The sequence below is a fragment of the Ammodytes marinus genome (assembly GCF_949987685.1).
Source record: "Ammodytes marinus genome assembly, chromosome: 14".
In the NCBI taxonomy this organism is placed as follows: Eukaryota; Metazoa; Chordata; class Actinopteri; order Uranoscopiformes; family Ammodytidae; genus Ammodytes; species Ammodytes marinus.
This window is the reverse complement of record NC_137218.1, coordinates 4,006,691-4,017,415: the sequence shown is the minus strand read 5'-3', so window position 1 is coordinate 4,017,415 and position 10,725 is coordinate 4,006,691. Positions and strand designations below refer to the sequence as shown.

The following is a 10,725-nucleotide window of genomic DNA, read 5'->3' as shown; positions in this document are numbered from 1 at the left end:
TCTACATTACTTGTTGAAAATGCTCTTTAATGACAATATTTTTATTGTGAATTTGGTAGAAATGTTGTCAGTAGTTTATATTATAAAACCAAAATGTCCATTCTACTCAAACATATGCCTCTAAAGAGTCAAACAAGAGACACTGAACATTTGCGAGTGGTCTCTTAATTTCTTCCGGAGCTGTATATGGTGAAAATGTGTCAAGATACCGCCATCCTATAACAGTGCTGTATACATAGATTGCTCCTCTGATACTTTCTTTTAGTAGTAGTTAACTGGAGATATGTTGTTTTCTTGTTTTTGTTTTCTACTCGCATACATTATAATACATTACGATTGATTGCTCACACGGGGGGAATAATGGGAAAGTGGGACGTGAGGGAAGTTTTTTTGTTTGTGAAGTGGGTGGTAAGTTGGTGATATTGCATGTTCTTATATTTCTTGATACTTTTAAAATGATTTAAAATGTGTATGAGAGGTGTCATTTCAGGGAAACAGTGGTGTGTGTGTGTGTGTGTGTGTGTCTGTGTCTGTATGTGTCTGCGTCTGTCTGTGTGTGTGTGTGGGCATTTGTAATTTTGACACTTTTTTAAAACATATCTGTGCTTCTGTCACCCTCACCGTTATCCTTCAGTAATACCAAAAACAAAGTTTATTCACAGATTTTTAAAATCTACAAAATAGTTGCAAATCTGTAGCCTATTACAGTTGGCTTTGTACTGTTGACTATATGCTGTTTTAACTTATCGTTTGCTTATTGTTAGTTTACTTTAACGTGTATTTTGACTTGATTTCTAAATTCTTTCTCACTTTCTTGAGATCTTAATGTCTTTTTTCTCTCTACCTGTACTGTTCATTGGTGCGTTTCACTTCTCTTAAATAAATAAATGATACGTACTACACCTTATTCCTCTGTTGATTTTTAGATTCATAAGTGTATATAATAATCCGATATACTATATAAACTATGCCTGCTGCTTGCTGCAACTGTTGCATCCAACGATTTTTGTTATTTTCCAAGATCAACAATCCAACAAGGTAGCCTGCTACTTGAAACAGAGATTGGACAAGTGTGGGTTTGTAAAAATAAGGTAAGAGATGACTTATACCTCATATTACCGTCTGTGTTCATCCTTCATACAACTATTTCTGTCACTTTTCGTATTAAATCTGCAGTGTGTAGAATTTGGGGTTTTATTTCCTAGCAGATTTTGTAGAAAGTAATTATAATATCCACAAGTACATTTAATTTAGTGCATAATGGCTGAAATTTTTTTTTTAATTATATTTTTTTCCCTTAGAAAGGGTCTCATATATGTCCATGTTTCTGCATATTTTGGACCAAGGCCTAGTGCCGCCATCTTGAAAGTGTCATAGTTGGAATGTCATCAGGTGCATTGTTTAAAATTTTGAATTGTTCTTGTCCTTGAAGGCCACTGTAGCTTCTGTTATTATTCTAAAGGGTTGGGGTTACCCAGGGAGTGTTGCATTCTAGAACTTTGTAGAACTTTCTTGATGATGTCATATTACACACTGCACCTTTAAGTGCAAGACCCTGAATGCCTTTGAGGAAAGATTGTCTAGAGTGCGTCGTTATCTCTCCATTTAAAAGAGTATCTCCCCCTCTTCCATTGTGGCCTTTGTGAATGTCTATACATACTGACTTCACGTGTGGTTACACTAGCCTGGCTCCGCCCGCCTACCTACTTCCGCTCAATTTTCATTTCCCTTCAGTAGTCAGTCTGGGGCTGCGGTGTGTTCATGGATTCCTGCTCGATCAGATTTTCTTGCGGTCCAATCAGCGAACAGAGGGAGTGGCTGAGAACGATGACGTCGAAGTCGCGCAGCAGTTTCAGTTGAAGTCATAAGCCGGCTCATGACATACGTCACGACCAAACGTTATGCGATTGGTTGGCCGATCCAGAGTGGCACTGGGCAGATCCAATAGTTTTAAACTTTAACAGACAGACACGCCTCCAAGTGAGTGATCGTTTTGTCAATAGAGCGATTCCAGACCTTCTGTACAAATGAAATGAAGTACGATGGTCTGGTAGCACCAGTCTATTACACAGCATGAGAAGCTAGTTTGTCTCAACATCCCCGGCATTTAGAAAAAGCACCTAATTAGGTTTTTTTCTTCTTTCTCCTTTTTTTTTTACTTTCAAAAGATTCGCTTCACATTTAGACGGACAACTGGCCATTGTCAAGATATGTATTTTTCTTCGGACCAATGTATTAGCATCTTTATCCATAAATTATCTAAATAGACATTTAAATATACATCACTGTATTATTGGGGGCAAACAACTATATTTAAAAACTCTACAACAAGCACAATAACAACACTCATTCTGGAAAGGAATTAGTACATTTGAACTTATTGACCATTTCCAAGTATTGATAGAAAGCCCAGATATGGAGTAGGGCATCACTTATGTCATGTCACAGGTGAATGTCCTCGTGCTCGGGACACACTGCTCTGTTTCACTGGCTGGATACTTGGCCGTGGATGGGATTCTGCAGGTCTCTCTCTCTCTCTCTCTTTCTGTCTCCCTCTTTCTGTCTCCCTCTCTCTCTCTCTCTCTCTCTCTCTCTCTCTGTATCCATCTCTCTCTTTCTGGCAGCAGCTTTTAGTCGAGCTGCAAAGACTAAATTCCATACGTGTCAAGTGGTGTCGTGTTTCTGGGGCATTCCCTCCACTTTCCTCTTCTACACACACACACACACACACACACACACACACACTCAACCACACACACACACACACACACACACACACACACACACACACACACACACACACACACTGACTGTAATTCTATGTGGGATATCTATGCCACCCACCGAACACGCACCACCACACTCTACTCAACACACCGTCACCGTGCCGATCTGCTTCTCATGGTGTGGGAGCTAAGGAGACATTAAAGCTATAGTGCGTAACATTTTCATCTAAATTAATGCCGGGTACATTCAAGCCATCGCCAAACTCTCTCTGTATTTCTCAGTATGGTAAGCAGTATTACAGTATCAGTAAAGCCCTACTAATGTCATAGTCATACTAATTGTGAATTTGAGTATGTTGTGGTTGTGTATGCGAGTTTGTGTAGGCGAGAAATACCCAGATGAGTACTAACTTCCGGGAAGATTTTGTGTATGGATCGATAGGTTACTTTTCCTACTCAACCTGCCCCACAATGCACTGTGTCTTTTCAAACGACACGAAAGGTATTGGTATTTACGATTCTGATCTGCCCCATTGCAGATTTAGGATGTCCCGATTCTTGTGGCCAGATTTAGTATGGTTAGAAATACCCAGATATCTACTAGATCCGGACTGAGATTTTTGTGTTGAAAACAGCATCCTATTTGGGGCGATTCTGACCCACAATCCATCCAGTGCGCACCCGAAGTGACGTCACATCGACGGAGCCTCCATATGAAAACAACCGGGGATGCAACGATTATTAAAGCAAGAGGCAAGATCAAGACGTGATGTTATGATGAAGTAAATAAGTAAAAGTATGTCCCAAGTGTATGCCTACTGCGTCCTAACTAGATTATTTTTATGATCAGATGTAGTATGTAGAATAGAAAAAAGAAAGAGTATGTGATTTGGAATGCAGGGTGAGATTGGAAGATGGCTGCGGTTGCATTGTATTGATTGCACCTATCACCTTGTTGTCTAAACATCACCGGTATTTATTTACTATTCTGATGTGCTCATTGCATTATGAAGTGGGATTGAGGGTTAGGGGGTTAGGGGGTTTCTAAAACAGGCGCTATACTGTGTGTGTGCTCAGGTTAGGGTGTCATCAGGCTAAGAAAGGGGTTTGGGTTACTGGAAGGAGGTTCACTATCACTATATGTTGTGAATGGAGATGGAAGGAGAGTTAAGGGCAGGGTAGGGCCAACCACGAGGGCAAGAGGCTTGAGTTAGAGTGGCCCACTCCACGGATTAAGTGACTGCCCAAACCATATCAGTGGGATATCCCGTCCAAGACCTTTTTCTTTGTGGAGGTCAAGCTTGATGGATTCTCCTAGGATGCTTTTGATGCTGGATACTTTGACCCTGTTCCCACGCACACATGCACGCACGCACGCACACACACAGACAGACAGACAGACAGACAGACAGACAGACAGACAGACAGACAGACAGACAGACAGACAGACAGACAGACAGACAGACAGACAGACAGACAGACAGACAGACAGACAGACAGACAGACAGACAGACAGACAGACAGACAGACAGGCACGCACGCACGCACGCACACACACACACACACACACACACACACATACACATACACATACACATACACAGACAGACAGACAGACAGACAGACAGACAGACAGACAGACAGACAGACAGACAGACAGACAGACAGACAGACAGACAGACAGACAGACAGACAGACAGACAGACACACACACACACTGCCGTCCTGCCTGCTGCTGCAATTTGAATTGACGTCTGTGTGTATGTATGTCTCGTAAGGCAAAGAATGTTAAATTTGGCATGAGAAAAGGATTGTATTGGTTGGTTTGGATAACGATCGTCAACAAGGTTCAGTGATTCCTGGATTTTAGAAACACTTGAAGGCAAAGCTGAGCCACCCACTGGAGTAACACTGATACTCTCTAAGACACTCCCATTTCTAACAGAGAAGGATCGGGACATTTTAAACCAGTACTTTTTGTTAGTTGTCTACAAATGCATGCTTTTTACTCTGTGGTTATGACAACATATGAACACATTATTCTGGAATAACCTTCAGAATAGTGCCAGGAATTATTGTGGAAACTTTAGTTGATGTTAGTGCTTTAGAAGTTGAGATTTTTGGGACAGAGTATTGAAAAGATAATAATAATGGTGGTTATTATGGGATGGTTGTATAGGAGAAATATACAGACGCAACCAGAGAAGGTGGTAAAATAAATGCACATGCACTTGGGACCATTTTATTTATACTGGTATGAAAGAGGACATGTTATTGAAGCAAAATAAAAATAAATCTCAAAATTGACCCGTGCTTGAAAAACTATATTTTTGCCTTTTGCTTTAAGTTGACCACTTACAGAAGTAAAAAGTACCATTATCATTCCTAAAATGTTTTCTGTTCCTAATTCATTGTTTTGACTGTCTTTGAATGGGGACAACAAGAGTGGTAGTGCGAGAAACTATGCCTATATCAGCTCATCTAGAGCCCTCCCACCCAACCCAACCCATCCTCGACATTTCCCTAAAAACCTTAAACCAGTAGGTCACCTGTAACTGTTGATTTTTTGTGTGTCCGTTTTTGTGTCAACGCTTTCTTTCACTACTTTAGTTAAGAGTATGTTTCCATTTACACAACAACAAGGCGTGGGAGGTATAAAAGAAAGCCTCCCCGCGGAAACCCTTAGCACTGCTTAATGGTAGCCCGGGTTATGCCCTCTGTCTTGGGGGCCCTTTCACACATCTTGCTCCCTGCTTCTCCAATTACTTCCACTGTCCTAGTGCAACAAAGACCCAACTGACTAGCCCTTTCCTTCCCAGACCCTATCAGTGTGGATGAGATTTTAACCTCAATATCTCTCCACAATCTATGGAAATAAAGTGTCTTGTATAACCTTGTAAATGAGGCTTTTGCTAATTATAAAGAAGGAGGGTACACAGTAGTATCCCTAAGTGACTCATGTTAATTCGGTAACTCTATCTAACACAGAAGAGGTTGAAAAGCAAGGTTTTAAGAGTGTGTGTGTGTGTGTGTGTGTGTGTGTGTGTGTGTGTGTGTGTGTGTGTGTGTGTGTGTGTGTGTGTGTGTGTGTGTGTGTGTGTGTGTGTGTGTGTGTGTGTGTGTGTGTGTGTGTGTGTGTGTGTGTGTGTGTGTGTGTGTGTGTGTGTGTGTGTGTGTTTTATAAATGCCCCAGAGTGGGCTTGTACTACTGCTTTAGGGAGTTGGTGTGCTCAAGCGGCCAGAGCTTTTAAATGCACCGAGTGAACCTGATTGAGGCCAAATCCAAAGGCGGGCTAGATGCTAAATGCTGGGCGCTCCGGTGGCGTAGTGGATAGAGCGTGTACAATATCGGCTCCGGCCTTCGTTGCAGTGGTCGCGGGTTCAAATCCAACCCGTGGACCTTAACTGCAGGTCATCCCCCCTCTCTCTCTCTCTCTCTCTCTCTCTCTGTCTCCCCATTTCAACTCTACTCTCTAATAAAGCTTGAAAATGCCCCCAAAAAATCTAAAAAAATAAATGAATGCTAAATGCTAAGTCAACCTCAAGTTCAGTGTTGGAGACGCTACTTTGATAGAATAGCTTAGCAAACTAGACATTACATTACAATGGAAGACGTTGAACTATTAGCAAAGATACCATAGGAATAAAATTAAGTTTGGTTAACTATAAAGTGACTTAAAAAAAAGTGTTATCGTCAGATGAAACTAAATTGAATTGTTTGGCCACAATGATGTGTCCTTCATTTGGCATAAAAAAGGTGAAGCCTCCAACCCTAAGAACACCGTCCCCACTGTCAAAGTTTGAACTACTTTGTAAGAAAATGATCAAGTTGACAATGTACATTACAAAACAATTCAAAAAAATAAAATAATGCAACAAAAAAATGCTTATTGCAGAAATGAACTACTACTAACTAACTAACTACTGGTTTAAATACATGGAGTTCACTACTCTCCATTACATTAATAAGACCTTGGTATTCAAACCCCAATGTCCCAAACAGCATAAAGGGCCACAGTGTTCCCCCCCCCCCCCAAATATTCCACCAAAGGCATATTTTATCATCATTTGGCCCTTTGCAGGTGTTAATGACAGATCCCGGCCCAAAAAAAGACTTGACACTCATCCTCTATGAGAGCCTCCCTTTGTACGAAAACATTCCTTTTCCTCATGCATTAAAAGCTATAGTGCGTAACTTCTGTTGCCCCCCATGAGGAATTCTGAGTAATTACAACAACACTGTCGGTGCATCTACATGAGGTAAAGCCTACAGTGATCGGGCACATGGATTTTATACCTTCTGCTGTACGTCCAGGTTTTTTCTTAGCAGTAGAATCAACAACTGAAACATTTCTTGGGCTCTTCTTGGGGATTTTTCTTAAGCTCCTGCACCAGTGTCAGGTGGGGGGACACCAGTTTGTAAACGCTGCCATACTGAGAAATACAGAGAGAGTTTTGTGGAGCTGATTATAGGCTTTATCAACTTTGTGTCAACTCATTCGACAATGGTATTAAATGTAACCGACATTCATTTATATGAAAAAGTTACACACTATAGCTTTAATGCTAGTCTGGAAGCAGTAATTCTGTTTCTCCTTCCTCCATCATTTCTACATCTCTCCAGTTCTTACATATCCCTCTGTTTCCACTCTCTCTCTCTCTCTCTCTCCCAGATTCCTATGCTGTCCCTCCCCTCAATGTCCCCTCATTGTCCCCCCCCCCCCCCACACACACACACACACACACACTGACACACACACACCCTTTCCCCAAACACTGATCCCAGATTAAGTATAACACTATCCCAGGTAAACTTTGCACCTGCCTCTTTGGGGCAAAGCTCCGTCCTCCTCCGCTTGCTTCAACAGGTGCTTTCCAAACTACATTTTTTCCAGGACGTCCCAATTCAAACACAAACTTTTGGATTGTTGTTGCTGCTTTTTGCTGGTAATTCTGTGGAACTGGAATTGAACAAGAGGCGCACGTCAATTTTGGACATAAAATTTTCACTACAAACTCTATTCTCAATACATCAAATATCACTTCAAAAATTGATTGACACTTGAAAATACTTGATTTACTCCCTCCATCACTACTACTGTGCATGCTCCTAACTGCTGTGAGGAGGTTGCCAGGTTTGACTATTTGAGCTGCTAGATGTCAATCTTCTGAAGGCAGGTGAGTGCATCTTTCCCTTATGTATGTACTCTGTTTCATCTGTAGTTTCTTAATTATTTATAGAATATAATAGATTGAAGACTTTGTTGTCATTATACAATACAACAAGATTAAAATGAGCTTTTCCTTTAAGATGCACAGAGAGACAGACATCCACAAACAACATTCAACCCACATTTGTATCAATAAATGATAAGCTGATGTGCCAGTTTATAATCATAATTCTTCATATGCATATAAATATGAAAAAATATTGACTCTGTGGCAAATTGAAGAACAGATTTTTTTTTTATTAGTCACTTTTTTATGCTGCAAACTTGAAGATATACAGCTCTGGAAAAAAATAAGAGACCAGTCTGGATTTTTCTTCAATCTTCATCTCTAGATAACTTAATGAAAATGCTCTTAATGACAATATTTTATTGTGAATTTGGTAGAAATGTTGTCAGTAGTTTATAGTATATAAAATCAAAATGTTCATTCTACTCAAAAATATGCCTCTAAAGAGTAAAACTTTTGGAGTGGTCTCTAAATATTTTCCATAGCTGTATATGTCAGATATTTCGGTGACATTTGTAAGTTATTTAGGAAATGTTATCACCATTTTTGTTTTACTATGTAGACTGCTGGTTGTAATGTCACTATTACTTCTTGGTGTAATGCCATTGCTGATCTCTATAATTCATGTATCAATCAATGTATGCTTCATTTTAGGGATCAAAACCCACTTACGACAATTAATTTTTTTAAGAAGAATTAACTTTGGGAAACAAAAGAAGTTTATTTATTTCTCATTCATTCGTCTTGTTGTGACCCCTCAAGATTGATCAAACCCCCCAACTTGGCTTCCACTGGTCTACTCTTACTAGCAGCTACTTTTCCACTAATGTGACTAAGAAAAGCAACTTTGAATGTACTATGTCATTCTTGAACTTTTAAGATTGTGGTTTTTTTCCCAGTTTTGAATTCACAAATTAGTATTGGTCAATTCAAGATTCCTTCATTTGCCATTTTCATGTTGATACATAAAATATTATTTTGCAAGAAAACCCTGAAAGTTAAATGACTTTCAATGCGAGATAAGAAAAATATATAAATCGCTAGATAAATGAATGTGCTTCAGTGTGGGAATTAACTCTTGACCATGGCTGTGGCTTAATTGATCTAGGAAAAGTTGGTACGGTTTCGCAGACATGGATTTAGCCTAGTTCTGGACTGAATTGTACTTTCAATGGACAATTCCCAATTCAAATTTCCATTTAGTCCAGGACTAGGCTTAATCCATGTCTTTGAAAGAAAGTGGCCCTATGTCTTTCTTTGAGTGTGATTCAAGAGATAACCATGTTGAAGGGTCTTTTTCAAGTCCTGGGGGTCTTTATCTAAAATGCCTCGTTAAAAGGCCCTGAGTTAACAACAGGCAGATAAAGATGTTGAGCTACAGCAGTCAGAAGAGCGATTGTGTTAATCTGTCTGTTGACAATGAACGATGAGAGGATGATGACATGAGAGCAGACATCTCTCAGCAGTGCCCACTAACCCTGGCACACCTGAACACAACTTACCATCAAGGCAAGGCAAGGCAAGTTTATTTATATAGCACAATTCAAACACAAGGCCATTCAAAGAAGTGCTTTACAGGGGCATGAAATACATCAAGATTAATAAAATACATCAAGCATAGAATAGACATTAGAAAAGATATGAATAGAAATAAAACATTTAAAATATTTATAAAAATTGCAGGTTAAAAGGGAAACAGAAAAGTCTTCAGATTTGATTTAAAGGAGCTGAGAGTTGCAGCAGACCTCAAGTTTTCTGGGAGATTGTTCCAGATATGTGGAGCATGAAAGACTACAAGTTGCTTCTCCTTGTTTAGTCCTAACTCAAACTAAATAGAACTGCCCCATTAGAGAGATTTGAGAGAACTACCCAATTGACCTCACATGCCTAGTTAACAGTTGCACATAAACAGGCTCTAGATATGTTTATAAGGATTACTACATTTTACCAAAATCCAGTTTTCAAATTAGAAGAAAATAAATGTTGTGGTCTATTTTACTTGTATATTGCACATTTTCATGTTTCCTCCTTGGCATTCAGTCTGTGGAAAACAAAGGAAGAATTTGATTGTATGTCTGAGAACAAGTTTCTTATTGTGCATATGACAGAAAAAAACACTTTGAATCTTGAATCTACAGTATAACAATTCTAAAACCTTCCAACTTGGCTGGACACTTTTACTTGGGCCAATTGGATTCTTGCCAATGCCAAGCCAAGCCAGGCCAGGCACTGAAACATCCCCAAAGGGCTAAAGCAAGGACCTGAGCAATTCAAAAACCTACTCACTTAAAGCCATTAGTGCTCCCAGTGTTTATGCTGCCCTACCTTTTTTTGCCCAAACAAGGCATGGACAGCTCCCAAACCGGAGTGGTAATGAGGTCCTAGGCTTGAGACAGAGCAGGCCAGTTCGGCCAGAGGCACAGAGAAAAGCCCAAAAGTGAGCCCACTGGTGCCCACTCACTTGGGACTGCGAGGCAAAATTGGATCCCGGTACATTGTTCTGGCCGGCATAATGGGGCCTTTTCAGGGCTACTCAAGGGAGACCTGGGAGCCTGATCTTAAAGAAGTAAAACCAAATGACGTTGGTTTGGTTTGATGGTTCTCCCTCCCTCCCTCCCTCCCTCCCTCACTTTTGTCCCAATAGCCTTGTTTATGAGAAGTTGACATATGACTCATGCCTTGCCTATCTACCTACCTGTATTTCAATTAGCTTTAAGGGAAATGGCAAGACAGATAATGTAACAGATTATCAGATGGGGTT

The 10,725-nt window shown here is 40.1% G+C and overlaps 2 protein-coding genes across 2 annotated transcripts in view; one reads left to right on the top strand and one right to left on the bottom strand.

Annotated features, from left to right (window-relative positions):
• Positions 1-10,725, bottom strand: part of LOC307260770 (adapter molecule crk-like) — a 197,798-nt gene that overhangs the window by 66,579 nt on the left and 120,494 nt on the right. The window lies entirely within an intron of this gene.
• Positions 1-10,725, top strand: part of sc5d (sterol-C5-desaturase) — a 51,598-nt gene that overhangs the window by 39,271 nt on the left and 1,602 nt on the right. The window lies entirely within an intron of this gene.